Below are 27,666 nucleotides of genomic sequence, written 5' to 3'. Positions count from 1 at the left end.
CCCATTGGCCAAGCCGCAGCGATATGCAAATGAAGCCGTTGGGGCCGCCCACGCTTCATTGTTGCGTTGAGACCTGGGCGACTGGAGCCGCGCAGAAGACCGGCCTGGGAAGCTGGGCGTGGGGATGGATGTCTTGGGGGTCGGGGGAGCACAGCCGCACAGTGCTTCTTGCTGGGCGCGGGACGGTATAGATCTAGCTCTGAGATTGTCATGGGTACCGGGAGAGAGATCAGTTCTCTCTGCTTCTGGGTCTTGGTGCGAAACCGGCTTTGGCTCACAGGCAACATCGCCTCCCTCCGGCGAATTTTCGCTAGGTGTATGTTTAAGAAAGGAAGGCTCCACGTGCAGGTTTGTTACATATGTATACTTGTGCCTTGTTGGTGTGCTGCACCCATCAACTCGTCAGCACCCATCAACTCGTCATTTACATCAAGTATAACTCCCAATGCAATCCCTCCCCGCTCCCCCCTCCCCATGATAGGCCCCGGTGTGTGATGTTCCCCTTCCCGAGTCCAAGTGATCTCATTGTTCAGTTCCCACCTATGAGTGAGAACATGCGGTGTTTGGTTTTCTGTTCTTGTGATAGTTTGCTAAGAATGATGGTTTCCAGCTGCATCCATGTCCCTACAAAGGTTATGCACATGTACCCTAGAACTTAAAGTATAATAATAATAAATTAAAAAAAAAAAGAAAGTAAAGTGGAAGATAATTTTGTACTAAAAAAAAGCCACATTTTGGAACACAATTTGCTTTAATTCACTCTGTGTGTGTGTGTGTACCTTTTATAGCTATATCTAGACATTTTTTTAAAAACCTTAGAAGTAAATCATAAACTTCTTGATTATTTTCTTACATATTAAAGTCTAATAAATATATTTATTTGAAAGACAAAAAAAAAAAAAAAAGGAAGGCTCCGAAATGCGCCTAGGGAGGGAGAAATGCAACTGGATGGGGGACCTGTGGGAGGAGGAAGCGGTCTGTGGGTGACAGGCTTTCTTCTCTCTCCGCGCCGTGCTCTGGGTGCAATCTGCTCAGATTATTTTGGTCTTCTGGGAGCCCTAGAGTTACGGAGTAATTTTCTAATAAATACGGTGCTAGCCCACTTAGTGCTCTGAGCCCACTGTCAACTGCACTAAAAGCAACTATCTCCAAGGTGCTGTAAACAGCTCATTGCAAATCCGGGGGAGTCCACCAGACCAGGGTCCCAGCTCCCTCAGTAACCCCTACCAGCTGTGTCAGTTACAGTCCATTTGCACAGGGTCCAGAGGTCGGCGCACTCGACAGCCAAACCCAGCCAGGGACCTGGAGCATTGCGTTGACCTCTTGTCAGGGCTGTCCCCAGTAGGTACAGCATCTTCGCTGAATCTGGCTTCCAAAGGTCCCGAGGATTCCCAAGACCTAGAACATACATTTGACAACGCTTCACACTGAAAAACAAAAACATTTCCCACCTTCAGTCTCTTTTTGGGCCCTTACCAGGTCCCATCTGGGGTGACCAGCAGTCCTGTCTGCCCTGGACACTTCGGGTATATGCCTGTGCCCTGGTGTCCACCTGCCATAACATTTCTCCAGACAAAAGTCATGCAGTTCCTACCCTAGCCGTTAGCTCCCAGTGCCCAGCTAGTCCTAACCCTGACTTCATCCTAATGACAACTGGGCAAGTGAGTACACACCTCTCTGGGCCTTGGTTTCCTCACTTCCATTTGGAGCATGTAGACTGGAATAAACAGTGTTCCTCCTCTGATACTGGGAAAAAAATGCTTGAACTTAGTGGAGGTCCTGGGATAAGGACAGCCAGTCAGAGGGTTAATGAGCATGACTTGGGTGAGTGCTGTGGGCTTACCTGCCTGACACCAGCCACTGATAGATAACTAAAAAGTGTGAGGGTGGTGACAGCTGGGTCAGAATGGCAGAGCAAGATGACCTGTCCACACAACAGTCCAAATGCCTCTCAACAGTAGGCTGCACTGCAGGCCAACCACTATGTAAGGCAGAAAGCCAGCTGCAGCTGGAGTCCAGGACTGGCGGGTCTCTCTTGTCCTGGGCTATTCAGGGCTGCTCAGCTTCTTCTTTCTGCATGCTCCAGAGGGGTTTAAATAGCACCGGTTTTGGCCGGGCGCGGTGGCTCAAGCCTGTAATCCTAGCACTTTGGGAGGCCGAGACGGGCGGATCACGAGGTCAGGAGATCAAGACCATCCTGGCTAACACGGTGAAACCCCGTCTCTACTAAAAATACAAAAAATTAGCCGGGCGAGGTGGCGGGCGCCTGTAGTCCCAGCTACACGGGAGGCTGAGGCAGGAGAATGGCGTAAACCCGGGAGGCGGAGCTTGCAGTGAGCTGAGATCCGGCCACTGCACTCCAGCCCGGGCGACAGAGCGAGACTCCGTCTCAACAACAAAAAAAATAAATAAATAAATAAATAAATAAATAGCACCGGTTTTATGGTGCCTCCCCCTAGACCAATCTGGCTCTGTGCCCTTTGGGAGGGGGGGTGATTTTTTTAAATAGCTTATTGGCATTTCCTCCACAGTCGTTAGTACATTCAAGTTTCCCACTTCAGTTAATTTTGGTAATTTATCTTCTTCATTAATCAAGTATAGAGTTGCAGATCATACTTTGTAAACTTCAGAATCTTTCATATACATTTTCTTCTTTGTAAAAGTTTTTGTGGTTTGTCTTAATTTTTGCAGTGAATAGATTCATTGGAGGTTTGCTGATTTTATTGGTCTTTCAAAATATTTTTGAATGTACTCAATCATTGCTATAGAATTTTCTCTCTCATTGATTTTTCTTTCATTATTCTTACACATTCCTTCCTTCAGTGTTGTTCAGAAGACTAGTGAGAGTTTGAAGGTTTTAACAATAGAAACTGACTCTAGCTAACGTACGCTGGAAAATAATGTATTGGAGAAGGATGTCAGGCAGCCCAGAGATTCACAGGAGGGGTGTATAGAACAAGGTGGAGGGGATGAGCAGCAAGTAGGAATCTGAGCACTGAGATCCACAGGGTGTCCAGGAACAGCTTTATTGGGATGCACTGGCTCTGTCACTGAACACTGGCCATGGCTACCAGAATATGAAGGCTGCCCTTTCAGGCAGTGACTCCAGCTGCAAAGTAGCAGGGGCAGCATCTGATTGGTGGATTCACTCCATGGCAGATTTCCGTACTATAGGAAGAAGCTTCAGAGGTTAAGCAGCCAAATTTTATGTATATATAATATATACATTCTTTAATATATATCATATGTTAGAGAACATAGATATTAGATAATATATATAAAAATATATGTGAGCAACAACAAATGCCCATTAAAGTATATTTGGGTATCCTTAATCTCCTATGTCTTTTATTTATTTTTTCAAAACTATAAATTTTCCTCCTGAGTATGGCTTTGGTTTCATACCTTGTTTTCATGAATAATATGGATCTCCTATTTTCTAATTACACGCCTGTAGCCATTATAGTTTTGAGTTCCTCTTTGATCCAAATGTTATTCAGGACAATTTTTTAAAAAGCTTTTCTAGGCCGGGCATGGTGGCTCACGCCTGCAATTTCCAGCTCTTTGGGAGGCCGAGGTAGGCGGATCATGAGGTCAGGAGATCGAGACCATCCTGGCTAACATAGTGAAACTCTGTCTCTACTAAAAACACAAAAAATTAGCCAGGCATGGTGGCAGGCACCGGTAGTCCCAGCTACTCAGGCGGCTGAGGCAGGAGAAGGGCATGAACCTGGGAGGCGGAGCTTGCAGTGAGCGGAGATCGCACCCCTGCACTCCAGCCTGGGCAACAGAGTGAGACTTGGTCTCAAAAAAAAAAAAAAACACAAAATTTAGCTGGGCATGGTGGTGCACGCCTGTAGTCCCAGCTACTGGGGAGGCTGAGGCAGGAGAATCGCTTGAACCCAGGAGGTGGAGGTTGCAGTGAGCCGAGATCATGCCACTGCACTCTAGCCTGGGTGACAGAGTGAGACTCTGTCTAAAAACAAACAAACAAACAAACAAACCACAAAACCTTTTCTAGGTGGTTTGATTTTTTAAATTTTATTCTATGTTAAATTCTAGACTTGTGATACTATTGTTAAATAACATATCTTGAAAAGGGTTTTTTTAAAACATAGCCTGTTGTTTCATTGTAAACACATATCATAGGGGTTGGAAATACTGTTCATTTTCCATTTCAAACATACAGATGTTTAGTTCATCTGTAACAGGAGTGTGTATTCTACACAGCTTCTAGCTCAGAGGAAGATTTCCAAGTCATGCTAGCTAGAGCCCCCTTGGCCAGCTGAAGGCTTTCCCCTTCACATCACCATCACCCTTCAATCACCAAGGGCCCACAGCTCCTCTGTTTACGGAAGGGGTGTACAAGTGTATACAAGTATCCTAGACTGTTTGACAGATTTGTCTACATATGGAATAAAACTGATGGGGACTGGGAAGTGTCCTGAGGCACAGACACACATCCCTATGAACTGAAGGAATTTTGGGCATTTGGTGATCTTCACAAGTCAATGACAAGAAGGACACTGTGGTTGTCTCTGGCACTCTGCCAGATGGCCCATATTCTGGCAGAGGTTTGAGTGTTCTCTTATGCTCTTTTTCTTTTTTCTTTTTTTTCTTTTTTTGGAGATGGAGTCTCGCTCTGTTGCCCAGGCTGGAGTGAGGTGGCGCAAACTTGGCTCTCTGCAACCTCCACCTCCTGGGTTCAGGTTATTCTCCTGTCTCAGCCTCCCAAGTAGCTGAGACTACAGGCGCACGCCACCATGCCCAGCTAATTTTTTTGTGTTTTGGTAGAGACCAGGTTTTCCTGAGCTGAGGCAATCAGCCCACCTCAGCCTCCCAAAGTGCTGGAATTACTGGCGTGAGCCACTGCTCCCAGCCTATGCTCTTTTTCTTGTGGCCTTTGACTCACCTCCTTTCTCTTTTCTGGTCCACAGAGTGCTATGCTAGTACACATTGACATTCATCTGTCTTATGCCTAGGCCAGCTTTTGAGTCTGATGAGTATTTGCATTCTGTAGCGAGTGACTCATATCTATCTGGGGGGCAGGGTCGGGGGGCAGAAGAATTCTGGGTAGGAGTTAGAAAGGGAGGGAAGCATGCTTATTAATGTTCAAAATATCCCATCATATATCTCATAAATCAGGTCTGAGCATGTTCAAATGCTCTGTGTTTCAATATTTTTCTACTTTATTTGTCAAAGATAGAGTGGTATGATATTCTTCTCTACAATCTCTTGCTACAATTGTGATTATGTCTGTTGCACGTTATATTTGGGACTTTTGCTCTAAACATTTCAGTGCTATGGTATTCTGCTTATGGGTATTTATTATTGTCATATTTTCCTTGTCGATTTTTTCTTTTATCTGTAGAAAAAAACATATTTTCTCCTACTTACAGCTTTTTGCCTTCTGTTTTACTTTGCCGCATACCCATATTTGTATCCTTACTTTTTGTGTATATGTGCTTATCTCTTAATTGGTGCTTTACTTTTCATTTTGTTGTAGACATGTGCTCTTATAAACAGAATAACATTTAATTTTGTTTCTGGACCAAAATATGTCTTTGCCTTTTCCTAGAGAGATTTAAGCATTTATATTTATTACAAAAAGAAAAATATTGTCAGCCGGGCGCGGTGGCTGAAGCCTGTAATCCCAGCACTTTGGGAGGCCAAGACGGGTGGATCACGAGGTCAGGAGATCGAGACCATCCTGGCTAACACGGTGAAACTCCATCTGTACTAAAAATACAAAAAACTAGCTGGGCGAGGTGGCGGGCGCCTGTAGTCCCAGCTACTCGGGAGGCTGAGGCAGGAGAATGGCATAAACCTGGGAGGTGGAGCTTGCAGTGAGCTGAGATCCGGCCACTGCACTCCAGCCTGGGCGACAGAGCGAGACTCTGTCTCAAAAAAAAAAAAAAAAAAAAAAAAGGAAAATATTGTCGTTGTGTGGTATGTTATTATTTTTCTTCTACATAGTTCCTTTTTGCGGTTTTTTTTTGGGGGGGTTTTGTTGTTGTCGTTGTTGTTTTGAGACAGGATCTTGCTCTGTTACCCAGGCTCTGGAGTGCAATGGTACAATCATGGCTCACTGCAGCCGCAACCTGGGCTCATGTGATCCTCCCACCTCTCCCTCCCAGTAGCTGGGACTATAGGCACATGCTACCACACTAAGCTAACTTTTTAATTTTTTGTACAATGGGGTCTCACTATGTTGCCCAGGCTGGTCTCAAACTCCTGGGCCCAAGTGATTCTCCTGCCTTGGCCTCCCAAAATGTTGAGATTATAGGCATAAGCCATCATGCCCAGCCATAGTTCTTTCTTCTATGATTATTATCTATCTATTATTCAGATTTTCTTTGCTTTTTCTTCCTCTTTGCTTTTGGAAATTGTTCATCTAATCTTTACTCAATGAGTGATTACCACTTACCTAAAATATATTTGAATTTATATTCTCTATCAGCATCAATAATTAAACACTTTATGGAAGCCACAGCATGACTAGAATGAGCCATGGTCAGGGCACATCCACTAGGGCCACCTCATCACCTCCTTCTACTCAGGCCGCCTCCTGCTCCATATGAGAACCCTTGAGCAGAGACCAGAATGGGCCCAGTACCTTTTGTCTGAAACAGCAAATGAACCAGGAGGAGACTAGGGTGCAGAGTGTTGGTTTTAAGACATGAGGGCAAAGATGGAGTGAAGACAATTTAAAAACAAGTTTTGAAATAAAAGATTTGTGAACTTGTTTTAAATTCAAAATATTTTCATAAGTATATATTTTCTATTATACAATAACATTTAAAGAAAATTTGGAAATTATCAAAAAGTAAAAGGATGGAAAAACTACCTTTGGAATCATATCTGAAGCAATCGCTCTTAATATTTTGGTATATTTTGCTTGTAGAGATTCTTCCTGTGCAAAATTTAAGCATAACAGTGTCATGACTATGCATACTATATTTTCTTTGTTCTCCTAGTTAACTGAGCATTTCCTATATTGTCTGGTCTTCACACACAACATTTTAATGACCATTTAAACCAATGTAGATATATCAAATTATAATTGTTTATTTTCCATTAATACACAGTTAAAGGTTCCCACCCCCCATATTTTTCATGATTTAAATAATGCCACATTAAACATCTTTTTCCATATTAAAGTTTTTCTATATTTAGGAATGGACTTTCTTCAGAATGGACTCCACTCTGAGATGTAAAATCAGTGCATCAAAGAATTTGAACAATCCTAAATACTATATATATACACACACACACACATATATATAAAAAATGCAGTTTTCATTGCTCCCATGATACACAGTCATTAGAGAAGCATCTTGTAAAAAAAAATTTAAAAAAGGCAGGGGGAGAAGAAAGGAGGCAAAGAAACATGGATATGGGATTTGTGTCTTCTATTTGCCTGAATTGAATTTAATGTCATTAAAAAACTCATTGGCCAAGTGCAATGGCTCACACTTGTAATCCCAGTGTACTTCGGGAAGCCAACGCGGGTGGATCACTTGAGGCCAGGAGTTGGAGACTAGCCTGGGCGGACACAGCGAAACCCCATCTCTACCCAAAATACAAAAAAATTAGTCGGGCGTGGTGGTGCACGCCTGTAGTCCCAGCTACTCAGAGGCTGAGGTGGGAAAATCACTCGAACTTGGGAGGCGGAGGTTGCAGTGAGCTGAGATTGCACCACTGCATTCCTGCCTGGGCGACGGAGTAAGACCTGTCTCAAAAAAAAAAAAAAAACACAAAAAACAAAAAAAAACAACAACAACTCATCAACATGTAGCCTAACACAAGCTCCAGATTGCAGTGCCTGGCAGACCTCGGAGAGCCAAGTTCAAATATGAACTGATGCCTTCTATTAACCTTAAAATATTAGGCTAACCTTGACCTCTCTACTTCTAGTTTTCTCTCCCTCTTTTTTTCCTGGAAAAAAAAAAGAAAAAAATCTCTCACCCGAACTTTCTTCTCAGGAGGCCTCCTGGCTTACTTGTGCATGAAAGGGTGGGGCTTTGGCCCACTAACTGCATAACAGTTGTGCAGTGTGCCAAGTATTTAGATAAACCAGATCTAGAAGCATTATTTCTCTCAGTTGAATTCCCTTACATACCTGGCTGCAGCAGAAAGCTGAAAGCAGAGATACCGTTTTTGCTTTCCTTGTAACTTGGTAAGTGGGTTTTTTTTTCCCCCCCACATCTGGGAAAGATGTGTGCCCACCGATGAGGTAACAGCAGACATGATGAATCCCAGATGTTGAACATGGCAATTTGCCTTGAACTCACAAGATCACAACTGGGAGCAAATGTATAGATTTTCTTTGCTTATTGTTTTACATGAAGCTGAGGGAAAATCAATTGACTGTTAAGAAAAGGCCAGAAAGACTTTTCATTTTAAAATGTAGAGGAAAAATCTGAAGTATTTTTATTTGTTTAAAAATGAGGATGGTGCCGGGTGTAGAGGCTCACGCCTGTAGTCCCAGCACTTTGGGAGGCCGAGGCAGGCCAATCACTTGGGGCCAGGAGTTCAAGACCACCCTGGCCAAATAGCGAATCCCTGTCCCTACTCAAAAATACAATTAATTGGGTGAGGGCGGGTGTGGTGGCTCACGCCTGTAATCCCAGCGCTTTGGGAGGCCGAGGCGGGCAGATCACGAGGTCAGGAGATTGAGACCATCCTGGCTAACAAGGTGAAACCCTATCTCTACTAAAAAATACAAAAATTAGCGGGGCGTGGTGGCGGGCGCCTGTCGTCCCAGCTATTTGGGAGGCTGAGGCAGGAGAATGGCGTGAACCTGGGAGGTGGAGCTTGCAGTGAGCCGAGATCGCGCCACTGCACTCCAGCCTGGGCGACAGAGCGAGACTCTGTCTCAAAAAAAAAAAAAAAAAAAAAAAAAAAATTTAGTTGGGTGTGGTGGCACTTGCCTGTAATCCTAGCTTCTTGGGAGGCTGAGGCACGAGAATCACTTGAACCCGGGGCAGAGGTTGCAGTGAGCCAAGATAGCACCACTGCACTCCAGCCTGGGTGACAGAGCGAGACGCTGTCTCAAAAAAAAAAAAAAAAAAAAAAAAAAAAACAAAGGATGGGGTAAAGGGCACCCTGCACAACTGCTATGCATCTCAATAGTAAAGGCAAAAGGGAATTAATGCATATCACAGTTATCTACAATACTTGACTCTGCTTTTCTGGAATTTATAAACAAACATTCAATTAGAATTCTGGGTCATGCTGTAATTCCAACTAGCCTTTGTCAGTTATATAGGTGCCGTTTTACATTTCCATATTTTACCCCAGAGGATTTATTTTTCACTTCTAATAGAGATGCATCAAGTTTGTGTTGGGGATCAGGAATTAGCCGAGCGACGCAGATGGCCTTCATAAACCCCTGCTGCCACCTTGTGGTGTTGCTGAGAAGCGACAGAGGTAAGCCTTTCTGAACCATGAGTCTATAGTGGTTAGTTTCATGTCATTTACTTCTACCTTTAAAAAAAGCACACTAGCATCTTGAGTCTTGACACAACAGCTCATTTTAATGGTGTGGTGTGCAAAAACATTGCCACAGAAATTTTCAGTTCTTACTGGAAGAATCTCAAGAAGGGCTGTCCCATCCCTGTGGCATTAGCCAGATAGGTAGAAGAACACATAGAGAATGGTGTCATGCTACCAGAGGAAGAATTCCGAGAAAAAGGAAGTGACCACTAGAGTCAATTGTTACAACAGCAGCCCCTGGTATAGTGAGGTGGCTCACACCTGTAATCCCAGCACTTTGGGAGGCCAAGGCAAGAGGATCACTTGAGCCCAGGAGTTCAAGGCAGCAGTGAGCTATTACTGCACTCCAGCCTGGGCAATGGAGAGAGACTCTGTCTCTAAAAATCAACAAAAACAACAAAAAGCACACAATGCCATCATTTTCTATCTATTCCTTCTACTCACTTTATTCCCTTCCGTAGCACTTTATCTACCTGATGTTTTAGTATATATATGTACATATATACACATACATATATATATATTTTAGGTTGTCATTTATGTCCCACTACCAGAGTGAGTGAAAGCACTGTTAAGCAGCACTGCCCAATAGAACTTTCTATGATAATGGAAATGTTCTCTATCTTTGCTGTCCAATACTGGCAACCACTACCCAACTGTGGCTATCAATCACTGAAAAGTTGATAATGGAGGCTTTCCATTTTTAATTTAATTTTAATTAATTAAAATTTAAATAGCTACACGTGGCTAGTGCTACTGTGTTGGACAACGCAGTTTTAGAAGGGCAAGGGAATTAATCTGCTTTATTTACTGTGGCCTCCCAATACCAGAGAATAGCTGGAGTCCTAGAGCTGCTCAATAAACATAAATATTCAGTTAATGAATAAGTAACTAACCACGAATAGAGCAGATGAGCACCTAAAGTAATGTATCAGATTTAACATGAAGTTGAGAGTGATGATTAAAGAAGAGTAGTGGTAAAAGTAGGTGGTGTTGAAGGGCCAAGAAAATGTGAGAGGTCATTGTCATGTTGTGCATTCAGGGGGATGTGAGCAGTGGTCCTGCTAGTACTGGCCTCCATGGAACGGTGTGTTTGCTCTGCAGCCAGAGGTTGCACTAACAGCTGGGAATCCTGCCATGATGGTCAGCAGGGGAGGGAACACAGGAAATAGGGTCTTCTCATGGGAACATCTGGCTAGGTGTCCACAGCAGCCGTCACGAAAAACAGGAAGTTCCCATCTAATGTGGCCTTGTCCCTGATCTTGTGGGAGTCCTGGCCCCTTAAGAGCACTATGAGATTGATAACAGTGTCCTCACAGGTGGTGTAGGACCCAAGGAAGTTCTGTTAAATGCACGAGACATTTAATTAGTAGCATTATTACCTATGGCTTGATCCTTCTCAGGTCACTGGTCAGGGTTGCATAGAAATCTGTAGCCTTCATTGGCCATGGGAGATTGTTGCCCTAGATCCCAACAGTCCAAGCTTGCTAAACTCCTCTACCTGTCTACTCCAGGCACCAACTGGGACTAATGCTTTAACTGTGCCCATTGTCCCCATTTCCCTTTGAGAAAAAATGTCAAATTCTTTTTATAAAATACGCTAAATGAATTCATTGAAGACACCAATCATCAAGACTCAGAGGCAATAGATATGGAATTGTATTTTACTAAATTATTCTAAGAAAATCCAGAAAGAATGACACATTTAATTTTAAGGCCAAAATGCTTGCTGGGCTACTAAAAAGTGTGCTTTTTCCACCCATTTTTCTATGAGTCATAGAAAAAATAAATAAATCCCCATATTGACTTTGTATTTCTCTTTTCAACTGTCCTTATGAAAAGAAACTGTGGTTCTCTTTTAGTGTAAGATGCTGCTGCATTTGCAAAGGTAGCAGCAATGTACTTAGCATCTGGTATTTCAAGAATCTCCCCCTTGTGCTATGTGTGCCTCTAATCATACAAGAAAAGTTTAGACTGTGTCTATCCCTGGGTTGATTTGCATTTTAGTTAGTCTATTGCTGTTAGGATTATGGTCCATAGGGGGCAGCGAGGGACCTGAAAGTGAAACAGTGGAGCTTTAAAATGCACACTGTCTGGGGTGATTCCATCGCTCTCTAAAGCAGTGCTTTACAATCTTTAATGTGCACGTGGATTCCCTCGGGCACTGGTTAGAATGCAGGTTGTGATTCCCTGGGTCTGCACAAGGGCCCAAGGCCTAAGCCTCTGCATTTCTACCAAACTCCAAGGTGATGACAGTGCTGCCGGCCCGGGACCACAGTTAGTAGCAAGGTTGTATGTGACAAGTCCCTATCAGTCTCACAGAAACCCAGGATGCAGCTTTTCTACTTAACATACCTTCGTTACGTGAATAGTGAACATGCACAGCCAAGAGCTCCTGAGTTCAATAAACTGACTGGATGGAAAACAGCTGAGTACCAGATATGTCTTTCCCTTGGCCATAGGGATGGCATTTTCTCTCTTCTGGGTTAGCATCTCTGCTGGTAAACTTCAGAGGCTGATATCATCATCACTCTGTCCCTGGTGAATATAAAATTCTGAGCCTGATTTTGCCAGATTTTTTCCAAGGAATAGAATATGCCCCAACCCATGAAGCACAGAACTAGTGGCCTGCAGCCACCTTCCACAGCCCAGGCCATAGGAGGCCCCTGGACGTGCGAGGGGAAAGAATTCACAGTGTGCACAGAACATGCCAGGTCCATGGTGCACTCTCATGGCCACTCTTTGAGATATGCGTGACCAAGTCAGGGATGAGGAGACAGAGCTCAGAAAGATGAAATGTTACGCAACAAAATGTGATTGACCTGCCTCACAGGCTGTGGCTACAGAAGCCTGCACATTGACCTAGAGAGAACCAGGACCTGGGTGCACTTGATTATTCCTTGCTCTAAAGCACACTAGGTTTCATTCATTGGTTCATTTATTTGACACACATTTATTAAGCGCCTAAAAGTGTCTGGCCTTGTGCTGGGAGCCAAGTCAGTAGAGATGAAGGTTTTTATTCTATAGAAGCTCACATTTGAAACACATGGGCAGGTTTCCGTAAAGTGTCCCATGTGGTCTTAGGAAAAGCAAGAGTCTAGAGAAGTGGCTGGAGTCTAGTGAGTCCCTGCCTCTGACTCCTTCAAGTGCTTTTCCCTGACCAGAGAAATGCAAGACTATTCATTTGGTATTACATGGTATGTATTTGGAGACTGGATTACTTTGTGCCTTAATGTGATCTTTATTTCACTTTATTTCTCCTCCCTACCAGACCCTGAGCTGGAAAATTTGGCTTAGTAAACCTGTGTTAGACCCACTGGCACTGTCCTATCCTTGTGGCTTTGCCTGACTCCTGACCCTTTCCTACCCACTCCCACTGGGGAAGGAGAGCCAGTGCAGGTGAAGTGATGGAGGACTTTCAGGGTGCCGACGCACACACTCCACACCCAGCCTCCTCGTGCTCTGCCAGCTCACTTTGATCAAGCTTCTGGAAGACGAAGTTTACCTTGCCTGCTTCTGTACACACACACACCCCTAGCTAGTACAGAACCTGACAAACTCTGCCCACACACAAAACAATTTTTGAGAAGCCATTGAATGACTTAAACCATGGGTTTGCAGAGCAGGAAGGGACTGACTTTAAAGTTCATTTCATTTTAGGGAAAACTGATGTAAGCTGTATGAAATCAGGATACTGTTTACCCTTAGGGGAGGCAGTCGTGACAGGAACGGGTCAGGATGAAGCCGTGGGTGCTGCTAATATTTGAGTTCTCAGTCTGTGTGCACACGAGGGTTAATTTTGTGAAAGTCCATTGTGTCCTATTCTTAAAATATGTGCGCTTTTCTATATGCGTGAAGAAACTACATTAAGTTCATAGCTTTTGACTAGATCTAGCAGCAAGTTTTAAAAGAGGAATTAAATAATAATGCTTAAATCAATGACAATGCACAAATGCCCTGAATTTTCTCCTTTGCAGGTCCATCACTTCTGTTTAAAAACAAAACAAATCACCAATCACCTAATCCTGGCCACCCCGTGCAATACATTTAAGGCTCAAAACTTCAAAAACAACCCGTCCTCTCCTGTTTTCCATTCTGCTTTTGCCCTTCCCCCGACTGATACTTGTTGGATGACCTCACCTGATTTCTATATAGAAAATTGTGTCCAGCTGGTGTTAGTTCCCTCCAGCCCGCTCATCTCCACTTGAATGTGATCCTGGGAACGCGTGTTTTCCTCTGATACTTCCTTCTGATTGTGAGGAAAGGGACCCCCATCTCATCTTCTCTCTGCAGCTCACTTCCAGGAAAGTTTGGCCCTCACACCTCCCCCTAGGAGGGGAGCACGCCCACCCTAAGGCAACAAATGCTGAATGTTCCAGACCTGGCCCCAGCTCATTTTCCAAGTTCTTCAATTTCAGGAAAATAATTTGAGACTCTTCTCTACCTTTGAAGGACATTGGTAGGGTTCTTTCCTGGGATTTGTGAGTTTATCTTTTATACAATCTTGACCCTTTGATTTTTGTCTTACATTTTCTTGATTTCCCAATATGGGGTCTATTTTAAGTGGCTCTGGAAGTTTGGATGTTCAGGCTCTTGCAAATAATTTGATTGAATGGACTGAAACACTCAAGTTTCCCTGAATACCTGAAACTTCTTAACTCTCTAAACTGAGTACTTTGGCTATGCAGTCTCAGAGTCCAAGGTCCAGCTCTTGTTTTTCTGTTCTTCACAAGACCCAGATAAAGTGCGTAGGAGAGAAGTACTAGTTGCCACCCGATCTGGGTCCCAACTTGCTGGAGGGCCCTGGAGAAGCTGTTCGTGTAAAAGCCAAAGCATCGATTCCCTTAATGACACATTTTTCTAAGATTTACAGTTGTATGATCTAGTTCACATATGACATAAGATTCCCACAGGCACTTAACCTAGGGAGTGAAGTGTAAGTGTGCTTCCTTGAGTAGGCACCTTGTTCAATGCACAACCCATGCTTTTGGAGATTTTGGGTAACTTTTGATCATATCAATGACTATTTTTTAGCCAATCCTTCTAAGGGTACTTCAACTTTTGTCTCTAGTACACATTTAACAAATTCCTAGAATTTATATCCAATATATCAGATATATCTCTTTGAAGTGTCTTACTTCCACTTTGCTGCCTAAAAATTGATTTTATAGAACTTGCTACACCTTAGAAAACTATTAAGCAAGTCGTGGCATACAGAGGGTTTATACCAAATTAATGAGTCCTGCCCAAATAGAATGAAAAGAGGCAAGAGCTATCACATAAGTTCATTCAGCTCCTTTGCACTTTTATTTATTTATTTGTGTACCTTTAAAAACAAAGAATTAGGGATCATAAAATTCTAAATTGATACATCCAACATTATTTACTTAAATTTTAAAAATATTTTTGTAATTTTTTTCCCTCCTCTATTTTCTTCCTAGAGCCCACTCCCTCTAGGCTAAGATAATTGAACAAGATGCTAATAATATTACCCAAGTCTTAGAAGAAGATAGACACTTTTCAGGATAATAAAACACAGGAGATATGCCAACAGCACAAGATATCTGATATATTTTAGGTAATCCACCTGGAGACCAGATGACCATAATGGCCTTTTTCCATCCCACCTGCAGGATCTGAGGCTCCCTTTACCCTGTCTCCAGCAGTGGATCTGGACAAAACAGGAAAACCCACTCCAAAGGGCTAATCCACAGATTGACAATGCACAGCCAGGGCCAGGGCCCAGGGAAAAGATGAGGGGTAAAAGGGCTGAGAGCAAGAGATGGAACGGAAGAGATCCAAGGGCATCTCTTTCTGCCTCTGCCCTGACAGAGTCATTATGGACTATGGGCACATGTGGAAGAGATACTGAGGAGACAGAGAAATATGACTGACTATAAAGGATGCCCCCAAACTTGGAATAAGGCCTACTACTCAGAAATGGTACAAGGGGATAAGCTGAGTAGACTAATCCTTAACCACTCCTTTTACCCCAAATATAATCATGACAAAACAACATTTCGGTTAACAATGGACCACATATGCAATGGTGGTCCCATAAGATTTTAATACTGTTTTTGTTTCTTTGCTGCTTGTTTGTTTTTAGAGACAAGTCTCACTCTGTTACTCAGGCTGGAATGCAGTGATGTGATCACAGCTCGCTGCAGCCTCCAACTCCTGGCCTGCAGCGATCTGCCCACCTTACCTCCCAATAAGTAGCTAGAATTACAGGTGCAAGCCACCACACTCAGATAATCTTTTAAAACATTTTTGCAGAGATGGGGTTTCATTATGTTGCCCAGGCTGGTCTCAAACTCCTGGCCTCAAACGATCCTCCTCCCTCGCCTCCCAAAATTCTGGGATTATAGGTATAAGACACTGCACCAGGCCTAATACTGTATTTTTACTGTACCTTATTTATGTTTAGATACACGAATACTTACCATTGTGTTATAATTGCCTACAGTATTCAATATAGTAACATGCTGTACAGGTCTGTAGCCTAGGAACAATGGGCCACACTGTATAGGCTAGGTGTATAGTAGACTATACCATTTAGGTTTGTACACGCATACCCTCATCATCACCTCATGATGCATTTCTCAGAACCTCATTGTTAATTAAGCAAGACTTTAGACTGATTCTATCACTTGAACAATGAAGTTAAGAATTGATTGAAGGAGGTTTTTCACTTAACCAAGGCAGATGGAACACCATGTTTACCGCCACTTCTTCCCAAAATCTCATAGAAGGACACTAAAGGAATAAGAAGGAGAATGAGAGAGATGACAGACCAGAGATGTCAATCAAATTTGGGAAAATGTAAAGCAGTTGTATGAATGGTACCGACTTAGCTGTGAAAGCAGAAATCTGACTGCCTGCAGGGGAAGAGAAACTGGTAAAAAGGAACTGACTCCCAGCCCAGAAGCCTGGGAAATTTCAGGAATTGAGACACAAGCATTTGCAAAGGGAAAGGACAGGACAGGTTAAGCAGTGCGAGTGAGTCCCTAAAAGCAGAACTCACTCCAGGAGGGCTGTCTGTAAGGGAAAACCAGGAAACTCGGATGTTACTTGAGTGTGTGTGACAGCATCAGAAATGTGTAAGACTTTTTTCAGAATGTTCGGGGCTGAATCAGTGATAATTAATGTCTATAAAACTCAGCAAATAAAAAGTAAGACAATTATTTAAAATGGTATAAGTTAAATAAAATCATAATACATGCTCTAGCTATGAACAGTATTTTCATAATCATAATGACAACACAACATCTTCACTTGACAAAAAAAAAAATGTGATATAGGCTGGGAGCAGTGGCTCATGCCTGTAATCACAGCACTTTGGGAGGCCAAGGTGGGCAGATCACCTGAGGTCAGAAGTTCTAGACCAGCCTGGCCAACATGGTGAAACCCCATCTCTACTAAAAATACAAAAAGTTAGCCAGGCGTGGTGGCAGGCACCTGTAGTCCCAGGTACTCAAGAGGTTGAGGCAGGAGATTCACTTGAACTCAGGAAGTGTAGGTTGCAGTGAGCTGAGATAGCACCACTGCACTCCAGGGTGGGCGATAGAGTGAGCCTCCGTCTCAAAATAAAAGTGATATAACTTCATTGGGAGGATGGGGAGAGGGAATGTATGGTGGTTTAGAAAGCATAATAGAATTCCAATCATAAAGTCAATAGATGATTTCTAAAATTTCAAAAATCATAAGCAGTAGTATAAACATGTTGTACAGAAATATTAAGATTTGAAAAAGAGAGACAGAAGAAAATCTTAAAAGAGTTTAAAGCATTTCTTCTGAGTAGGGAAGATGGGAAGCAGAAACTGAGGTTCCAGGAGACTAGAGTAGAGGACTACCTACTTTCCTATAAGTCACTCAGTATCATTTGTCTTTTAAAATTATACGCATATATTGCTTTGGTCAGAATTAAATTACTTTTTAAAAGGGAATTTGTTAGGCTTTTTTAAAATTAAGTGTGTGTGCACGTGCATGTGTGCTTTTGGTTGAGAAAGAATTAGACCACTACTTTGCTGCTCCTAATCACCAGCAGATGTGTGGAGTTCTTCATGGTATAAAAGGATGATTGGAAGAGACCACAACATGTGACCAACCTAGCAGCGGACCAGTAAGACTGATTTGGTCTGCCGGCTACTCCTTCCTTTTCTATAACTTAAAGTGCATAGCTGCCTAGAATTAGAGAGCTGTGTTGCAGGGTCTAGCTATATTTGTTTGAATTCCATCGAACTGAGCCAAGCGGTACCTGCCTCAGAAGTTAAACAGATTGGTTCTCAGGGGTGAAAATAGCCCCAGGACAGGTGGTAATGTTGCATGGAAGGAGAAAAGATTATTTAGAGATAGCAGTGGTATCTGTGCTAGAGCTACTGAAAAGGCACCTGGTTTGAGAATGGATGTGTCAATTGAAGACTGGGATCACACCTTATTTTGCAATATGGAAGATGCTTCCCACACAGGCCTCCTAGAACATATGCAAGAGGAAGTAGTCCATAGAAACTAGTGGGTACAACTTCACTGTAGGGTGTAACTCTTTTTTAAAAGTTGAGTCAACTTCTAGAAGGATGGCAAATCTATAAACAAAATTAAGCTGGCCTTCCACATTTGCTGGTGTACTGACTAAGTGGGCTTCTTGGGTGCTTAATTAGTGTTTACACAGTATTTTGTTCATCCTTGATTTTAACCCATATATATATATTCGTTTTAAAGGGAGTTTCTTATAGATAACATATAATTGGTTCTTCCTTTTTAAAATTCAATCTGACAATATCTTTTAGTTGGAGGCTTAGACCATTTACATTTAATGTAATCATTAATAAGTTTGGGTTTAAATCTACCATCTTTCTATTTGTTTTCTATTTCTCCCATTTGTTCCTCATTCTCTTTTCCCTCTTTTTCCATCTTCATCTGTGTTAATTATTACTTTTTAGGATTCCATTTCATTTCAACAAGTGGCTTATCAACTATAGCTTTTTGTTGTGTTTTGTTTTAGTAGCTGCTTTAGGTTTATAATATTCATCTTTAACAACATCACAGTCTCCTACAAATAATATCTACCACTTCACATATTACGTATGAAACTTACAACAGGGTACTTCTATTTTTCCCTCCCATCCTTCATGTTCTTCTTTTCTTACTTTTTATGTCTATATATATCATAAACTCCATAATATACTTTATTTTATTTGCTTTAAACAGTCAATTATTTCAAAATAAATTTTTAATGAAAAAATTGTATCTTTTTCTTTTCTTTTCTTTTCTTTTTTTTTTGAGATGGAGTCTCGCTCTGTTGCCCACACTGGAGTGCAGTGGTACGATCTTGGCTCACTGCAAGCTCCACCTCCTGGGTTCACACCATTCTCCTGCCTCAGCCTCCCAAGTAGCTGGGACTATAGGCGCCCACCACCATGCCCAGTTAATTGTTTGTATTTTCAGTAGAGACTGGGTTTCACCATGTTAGCCAGGATGGTCTTGATCTCCTGACCTTGTGATCCGCCCACCTCGGCCTCCCAAAGTGCTGGGATTACAGGCATGAGCCACCGCGCCCGGCCGTGTATCCTATATTTACCCATGTTTACCATTTCCAGTGCTCTTTTTTCTTTTTCTTTTGTTCAAGTCTCAATTTCCATCTGGTGTCATTTTCCTTCTGTCTAAAAAAATTCCTGTTACATCTTTTGTGGTGCAGGTCTACTGGCAATGAATTATCTCAGGTTTTTTGTGTGGGAAAAAATTTTATTCCATACTTGTTTATGAAAGATACCTTCAGTGGGTATAAAATTCTAGGTTGACAGATTTCTTTCAGCACTTGAAACAAACCATTCCATTTTCTTCTGGCTTGCATATTTTATAACCCAGTAGTCTACAATTTTTCTTCTCCTAGCTTTGTTCCCTTGTTTGTAGTGTTCCTCTAATTTCTTTTGAATTTTTTTAATCCCTCATTTTCAGCAATTTTACTCTGATGCTCCTTACTGTAGTTTTCTTTGTCCTTTTTGGGGTTTGTTGAGTGTATTAGCTCAACAATATACCATAGATCGGTGGCTTAAACAAAAGACATGTATTTCTCCCTATTCTAGAGGCTGGGAAGTTCAAGACCAAGGTGCTGGTAGATTTGGTTCCTGGTGAGGGCTCTCTCCCTCATTTGCAGACAGCCAACTTCTTGCAATGTTTTTACATTGAAGATAGAGAGACAGAGAGAGAGAATGAAAGAGAGGCTGCACATGAGAGAAAGCAAGCCCACTCTGGTGACTTTCTTCTTATAAGGACACTAACCCCATCATAAGGGGCCCACCCTCATGAACTCATCTAAACCTAATTATCTCCCAAAGGCCTCCACCTCCAAATGCATCACATTAGGGATTAGGGCTTCAGTATAGGAATTTGAGGGGAACACATTCAGTACATAACGCAAAACCTCTTGGATATGTATGTTTATATTTTTAAATAAATTTGGAAAACTTGGGACATTATTGCTTCAAATATTTTTTATTGCCCTCTCCCTTTCTGCAACTCCTATTACACAATTCTCACAGGCTTTTTCTCAGTGCAATTCTGTCTGCCTTCTAGCTAGAGTGATTTTTTTTTTCTTAGAATCATTTACTGAGTTTTCTGCACAATTTTTTTTTTCAGTATAGTGGTGAGTTTTCCTTCCCCATTTTTTTTTCAAATTTTCAATGTATGTATTTATTTATTTATATTTATTTTATTTTATTTTATTTTTTTAGATCAAGTCCCACTCTGTCACCCAGGCAGAGAGCAATGGTGCGATCTCAGCTCACTGTAACCTCCGACTCCCGGGTTCAAGTGATTCTCCTGCCTCAGTCTCCCGAGTAGCTGGGATTACAGAAATGTGCCACCACACTCAGTTAATTTTTTTGTATTTTTAGTAGAGACGGGATTTCACCATGTTGGCCAGTGTGGTCTTGAACTCCTGACCTCAGGTAATCCACCGACTTTGGTCCCCCAAAGTGCTGGGGGTGAAGATGTAAGCCACCGCGCCCAGCCTTTTCAAAATACTTTAACGAGAAGCCAGTAGAGGCCGCATTGGGAATTGCTGACCAGACATTAATTTTGAACCAGAAGTTACCATCTTGCAGCCAGGCACAGTGGCTCACACCTATAATCCCAGCACTTTGGGAGTTCGAGGGAGGCAGGTCACTTGAGGTCGGGAGTTTGAGACCAGCCTGGCCAACATGGCAAAACCCCGTCTCTACCAAAAAATAGAAAACTTAGCTGGACATGGTGTCACATGCCTATAGTCCAGCTACTCCGAGGCTGAGGCAGAAGAATCACTTAAATCTGAGAGGCAGAGGTTACAGTGAGCTGAGATGATGCCACTGCACTCCAGTCTGGGTGACACAGTCAGACTCCTTCTCAAAAAAAAAGTTACTACCTTGCATTTCTGATTATTTTTTAAGATTTCTATCTTCTGTCCAACAATTATGTAATGCATGGCCTTCTATAATTTACCTCTTCATTGCAATTACACCATTTACTTATGTGAAAATATGTTCTTTGTTCCATTACTTTTTTTTTTTTTTTTGAGATGGAGTCTCGATCTGTCACCCAGGTTGGAGTGCAGTGGCGCGATCTCGGCTCACTGCAATCTCCGCCTCCTAAGTTCATGCCATTCTCCTGCCTCAGCCTCCCGAGTAGCTGGGACTACAGGCGTGTGCCACTACACCCAGTTAATTTTTTGTATTATAATGAGGTTTCACTGTGTTAGCCAGGATGGTCTCTATCTCCTGACCTCATGATTCACTCACCTCAGCCTCCCAAAGTGCTGGAATTACAGGCATGAGCCACCATGCCCAGCCTGCTCCATTAAAATGTGTTGCATTTAATGCCATTTTATCTGATATTCACATTTCTGATTATTTATTTATTTACATATATACATAGAGAGAGAGAGAGAGAGAGAGACAGGGTCTTGCTCTGTTGCCCAAGCTGGAGTACAGTGGCACAATCACAGCTCACTGCAGCATTGACCTCCCAACCTCCAGCGATCCTCCCACTTCAGCCTCCCAAGTAGCTGGAAACCACAGACCCTCACCCTTTCTTTTTTTTAATGCCTGATATATTCTCCTACCCTTTTATTAATTGTTTCATAATACATCATACCTTAAGTTGTCTCTTGTCATAGCACAAAATTGGATTTTATGTATTGAATCGATATTTTGATAAAGGAGTTTAACATTTAGTTGTACATTTAAACTTATAGCAACTGGCATACCTGGGTCTAATTTTACCATCTCTTTTCTCTCTTTTCCTTCCTTCCTTCTTTCCTTCCTTCCTTCCTTCCCTCCCTCCCTCTTTCTCTCTCTCTTTCTTTCTCTCTCTCTCTCTTTTCTTTTCTTTCTTTCCTCCTTCCTTCCTTCCTTCCTTCCTTCCTTTCTTTTTCTTTTTTCTTCTTTCGATAGAGTATTGCTCTGTTGCCCAGGCTGGACTGCAGTGGTGCGATCTCTGCTCTGGGTTCAAGCAATTCTCCTGCCTCAGCCTCCCAAGTACCTGGAATTACAGGCATCTGCCACCATGCTCAGCTAATTTTTGTATTTTGAGTAAAGACAAGGTTTCATTATGTTGGCCAGGTTGGTCTCAAACTCCTGACCTCAAGTGAGCCAACTGCCTCGGCCTCCCAAAGTGCTGGGATTACAGGCGTGAACCACCACACTCAAACTAATTTTATTATCTTGTTCTCTGCTTTTTACCTGCTAAGCTTCCTTATTGTTTCTTGAAATGCTCATTTCCCTCGAGTTCTGTGTTTTTCTTCCTTCTCTGCTTGCTCCTTCTTAGTCTCATCCACAAGCTCCTCTTTCTTTTTCCATTCCTAAAATATTGGGATTTCTCAGGATGCTTCCTTGGCTCTTTTCACTCTATATTCTTATTATTTGGAAACATCTCATCTATTTCTTGGACCTTAATTGTTATTTATATACTGTTCACTGTTCACAAATCTATATGTCTGGTGGTGATAATAGGCAAGTTACTTAAATCTCCTGTTCTCTGTTTCTTTGTCTGTAAATTGGAGGTACTATCTCATGGGGACATAGTAAGAATTAAGAGAATTAACAAAATATTCAAATTAATACCTAGCTCTTAATACGTACTACATAAGCGTTAGGCATGATTAATATTGTTGTTGTTGTCATAGCTCTGAGCGATCTCCTGAGCTGTAATTTACAGGTGCGAGAGTGCTGTATATCACTACTTGGATGTTTCATAAGCATCTCAAACCCAACATGTCTGTTAATGACCTCATCATCTTCTCTCCCAAACTTGATTCTATTTCAGTAAATGTCACTGTCTGGCTGCCCAAACCAGAAACATGGTTTTTGCCATGACTGCCACAAATAAAAAGCCCTAACTGCAGTGAGTCTGCCCGACTGTTTACACTTTCCTGTTGTGCACACATGTACATATGCACACATATGTGTAAATTTGTATGAAGAGTAGGCAGCTTTTCATACATATAAATTGAGTGAGGGGCCTCAGGTGGTGGAAATGATATTAGAAAGTTGGAAAGAGGCACGTTCAGGAAATGGGAAGTCGTTTAGAGGGAGAGAGCTGAGTAGAAAGTTCAGGATCAGGTTGAGGGGATTATAATTCAGGTAGGATGAGGAGACTGTGATCCTTTAACCTGGTCCAATCTTGTTCCATTGTTATGCTAATGTAGTTGCATCTACTGTAGCCTCATTTTGGTGAGTCTGGCAGCTGTTTAGTAGGTACTGCTTGAAGATGGGACTTGATCCATGGAAAAGGAATCAATGAAGTAAAAAAAAAAAAAATGTGATTAAGCACCTAAGTGACGAGACAAACATCTAGATGACCTTCAAAAGACTGTTAGAAGAATCTGCAAGGCTGGACCAGCCACCTATGTGATAGGTTGTGTGGACTGTGCCTCTAGACTGAGAGCTCGCGGTGCTGTAAGCAAATGACTGTGGGAGAGGGTACTGGCCCTCGTGCCTCTGAGGGCCCAAAACTGTGATGTCCCAAATGAAGAGTGAATGAAAGCCAGACACTGGTTTAATGCTCCCATTCAGATGTGTAACAGTTCTCAGTAGACTCAGAGAAAATGGCAAGGATACTAAAATTTTAGAATGGAATAGAAAAATCTGACACCTAGAAACATTAATTTTCTGTGTTGGCACTGTTCTTTCCCAACGCTGTGTCCATTTATTTCTTGTCTCAGTAATTCATCAAGACCTGCTTGTCCCATTCCAAGTGATTTCTGTCATCCCCCTAAGAGTTTAGTCACAGAGGACTGCATTTGGGCAACAGCACAGTCAATTGCTTTTCTATTAAGGATGTGAGCATCCTTACTTACATGTGCACACACGAACATGCCAAAAATACCAAACTCATTAAGCCCAATTAGCACGATCCCTAAGGTGCACACACATGGTCACCTTACGGGTTTGGGTGGATCATCCATTTCCTCCTGTGAGTTTTCCTGCCTCCCTGCTCTCCCTCTCACAACAGTCGCTGTGGCCTGTTCATTTCCCAGTGTGCCTTACAGGAAACTGTTTGACCTGCACGGTCTTAGAAAATTTTGTTGCCCATAGTGTGCTGCCTCTTCCTGAAGAAGGCAGCAATGTCCCAGCACAAACTCAAGCCCTCAAAGAGGGAAACATTCACAAGGATTTTATTAGATAAAACTTTGCCCAATATGAAGTCTCCTCCCGATTTCGTACATGTCCCAAATCCCTTAACAATGAACCAAATCCCATGAGCCAAACAAAGAACCAGGAGTATTTAATTCACCTAATTTTCTTCCTTAACGTTCCATTGCAGACGTACCTATCAGGCTTCCTGCAACGTTTTGCTCTACCTGCAACCCTACAACCTGATAGGGGCCTTGTTAATTCAACTGGGATGAGGACAATTCAGATCAACCCGATTATCTGGGCAGAGAACAAACACTCTGTGAACAACAACCATTGACTTTCAGAGGGAATACCAGACCTCTCCCAAGAAAGGGGAACCCACTTCAAATATTTACTGTCTCATTGTGGAACCCGACAGGATTCGCTTCAATTCTGAGTAATCCTCCTTCAAGATCCCCTGCAGCAGGTGGATGATGGTATCTTAGTTTTGTCTCCATGGTTCACACATCATGGGAAGCAGATTAGATGAGTGAGAAATACTCATTTTTCCCATCAAGTATGCTCACCCCTGCCTCCCAGTAGAGCTAAGAAATGATCTGAAAGATGGAGATTGGAAAGCATTGCAGGCAGAAGTAGAGCACGTGCAAAAGCCTTGTGGCAGAAAAGGCTACAGAGCTGAAGGAAAATCAGCGTCCTGGGCCACAAAGTCAGAGGAAGTATGGTGTGAAATGAGGCTGGAGCAGTAGACGGAGCCAGACAGTATCGGTCCCGTTAAAGACCTGGGTCTGATCGCAAAATATAAAGGGAAATCATTGAAAAATTGTAAAGCAGTAAGCAGAGGAGTGGCCTGATCTTATTGGCAGCCTCTGTGGAGGAACTCTGGGATGGAGAACAGATTGGAGGGGCGCTGGTGTGGAGGCAATGTTTCAGACATTAGGGTGGGTGAGTTGAGCCAGGGCAGTCTGGGAGGTAGAGAGAAGTGGACGGATTCCAGAGACAGTCTCAGGTAAAAGTGACAGAATTTGGTGATGGATTGAATGAAGGAAAGGGGGTGTCAGCCATGATTCCTCGCCCCTGAGGCTGCCAAGAGCTTAGCTCAGCTTTTCTCCTTCTCAGCTGCCTTTTCTGGAACAGGCAGATCCTCCAAAGGGAAAAGTAGCCCCAGATGCTAAGCTTATGTTTCAGGTGTTCCTTTGCCTCCAAGATCTCGGCACTGTCATTTTTCACTGCTTTTTGGGGGGTCTCCAATGCCTCAAGAAAACTTTATACTTAGTCGAGTTTTTCTAGTTGTCTATGGGGGAGGTTTGGCCTAGGCTGCCTGGCCTGTCCTTACCTGAAATGGAAGATGCAGCCTACGTAGTCTGTGTCCAGCTCAGAGATTTCCCTCTCTCCCTCTCTTTCTGCTCCCTCACAGCAATTACTGAGCTCTGAGAGTCAGGAGACGCAAATCCTTGCCCAGAGCCTACCACTTACCTTCCCCAACCTTCCCCATGATCCTGGGCATGTGCGTCCCCTCCCCACTGGGAGCCTGTTTTCCCACGTGGTGTCTTCCTCCAATGCCTCGTGGTGTGAGGTGGGATGCAGGTACACTGTGAAGTTTGTTTGGGGTGATGTGGCCCACGATCCGTCAGACCCCTGTGTGAGCCACGTTCTGTAGTCTCTGCCACTGGCTCTGACACCAGAGACTAAATCTGATCAGGCTCTATGGAAACTTTGAGGCAGCCACTCTACACAATCTGATGTTCCCGGAGCCCCTTCCAGCCTCACAGTGGCAGATCCAGGTTTCATGGACCTGAAGCTTATATAACTTGAGAAAGTTACATCTCTTATATCTCTTTAAGAAAAAGAATAACACAGGACAAAAAACAGTTAGAAAGGAAAAGGAAATGTCAACAATTCAAATTTAAGAGCTCATACATATCTAGATTAATCTAGGTTCAGACAGAAGGAACAATTCACAAAAGGATTTGGACAGGTAAAGTTTAATACAGAGAGTGATTAACCACTAAGGGGTAAAGAGAACACTAAAGAACACAAGGATCATGGTTAAAGAGCACAGCCATGACCTCCAGAGCTGAAAGTACTCATGGAAAAAAACAAATTTGGAAGAACCCCTGCAGGGCTGAGATTCAGACCTCCATAGAGAGTGCCATGGGTGTGGCCCACTGACTGGTGTTGTTTGCTGAGGTGTCACAGGCCCAGTCTGGCAAACAGTAAAACCACCTGCCCAAGTGTGGACTAGACTTGCTGGGAAGCCACCCACAGTGGGTACTGGGAGGTTGCCTATCAGGGTACCTGGGCACCCTGGTACCACCCTCACAGACACACTCAGGAACAATACCTTGCATCCTTCAGTCCAATCAAGATGACTCAGTATTAACCATCACAAGTCCACCCCTTGTCAACCCTGTTGGAATTCACTGGAAGCTACCCACTAGGATGTCCCTGAAACTTGCTGGGTTAAGCACCATGGGGTATGGCCAAAAGCCCCAGAAATAAGAAAATAAGAAAATGCACCAGAAACAGGAAGAGAAGCTCCTTTGTCCTCCTGCTTCCTTCTCTGGCAAAACTCCACATTATGCCAGCTGGTAAAGGAGCCATATTAACAGGGTCTGGTTCCAGGATCATAAGGCAGAACAAAGAAGGGTGGGTGAGAGCTGAGAGGCAACAAACTGACAACTGAAACAAATGCAAACCAAAACCACAATGAGATAACCTCACTCCTGGTGGGATGGCTACTATCAAAATATCAAAAAATCAAGATAGCAAGTGGTTGATGAGGATGTGGAGACAATGGAACCCTCACCTCACACACTGTTGGTGGGAATGTAAATTAGTACAGCCATTATGGAAAACAGTATTGAGGTTCCTCCAAAAATTAAAAATAGAACTACCATGTCCCCAGCAATCCCACTTGTAGGTATAAATCCAAAGGAAATACAATCATGATCTCAAAAGATACCTGCACTTCCATGTCCATTGCAGTATTATGCACAGTACCCAAGATGTGGAATCAAGCTATGTGTCCCTCAGTGGATGAACAGATAAAGAAATTGGGAGGCCGAGGTGGGCAGATCACTTGAGGTCAGGAGTTTAAGACCACCCTTGCCAACATGGCAAAACCCTGTCTCTACTAAAAATACAAAAATTAGCCAGGCATTGTGGCAGGCGCTTGTAGTCCCAGCTACTCGGGAGGCTGAGGCAGGAGACTCACTTGAACCCTGGAGGTGGAGGTTTCATGAGCTGAGATCATGCCATTGCACTCCATCCTGGGTAGAAGAGCAAGATTCTGTTTCAAAAAAAAAAGATAAAGAAAAGATGGTGGTATATACAATGAAATATTGGCCAGGCGTGGTGGCTCACACCTGTAATCCCAGCACTTTGCAGATCTCCTGAGCTCAGGAGTTCGAGACCAGCCTAGGCAACATTGTGAATCCCTATCTCTACTAAAATACAAAAAAAAAAAAAAAAAAAAAAATTAGCCGGGCATGGTGGCCCACACCTGTAATCCCAGCTACTCAGGAGGCTGAAGCAGAATAATTGCTTGAACCCGGGAGGA

General features: G+C 42.9%; 1 long non-coding RNA gene across 1 annotated transcript; it reads left to right on the top strand.

Moving 5' to 3' along the window:
* The first annotated feature begins 88 nt into the window (after positions 1-88).
* LOC139364401 (uncharacterized) lies at positions 89-25,968 on the top strand. The gene is made up of 3 exons (XR_011626241.1): positions 89-433; positions 9,329-9,432; positions 24,295-25,968. It is a non-coding gene; the product is annotated as an uncharacterized lncRNA (long non-coding RNA).
* The last annotated feature ends 1,698 nt before the right edge of the window (positions 25,969-27,666 follow it).

Source organism: Macaca nemestrina, chromosome 7 (genome assembly GCF_043159975.1).
Source record: "Macaca nemestrina isolate mMacNem1 chromosome 7, mMacNem.hap1, whole genome shotgun sequence".
Lineage (NCBI taxonomy): Eukaryota > Metazoa > Chordata > Mammalia > Primates > Cercopithecidae > Macaca > Macaca nemestrina.
The sequence above is the reverse complement of the archived record's forward strand: the minus strand, read 5'-3'. Positions and strand labels throughout refer to the sequence as shown.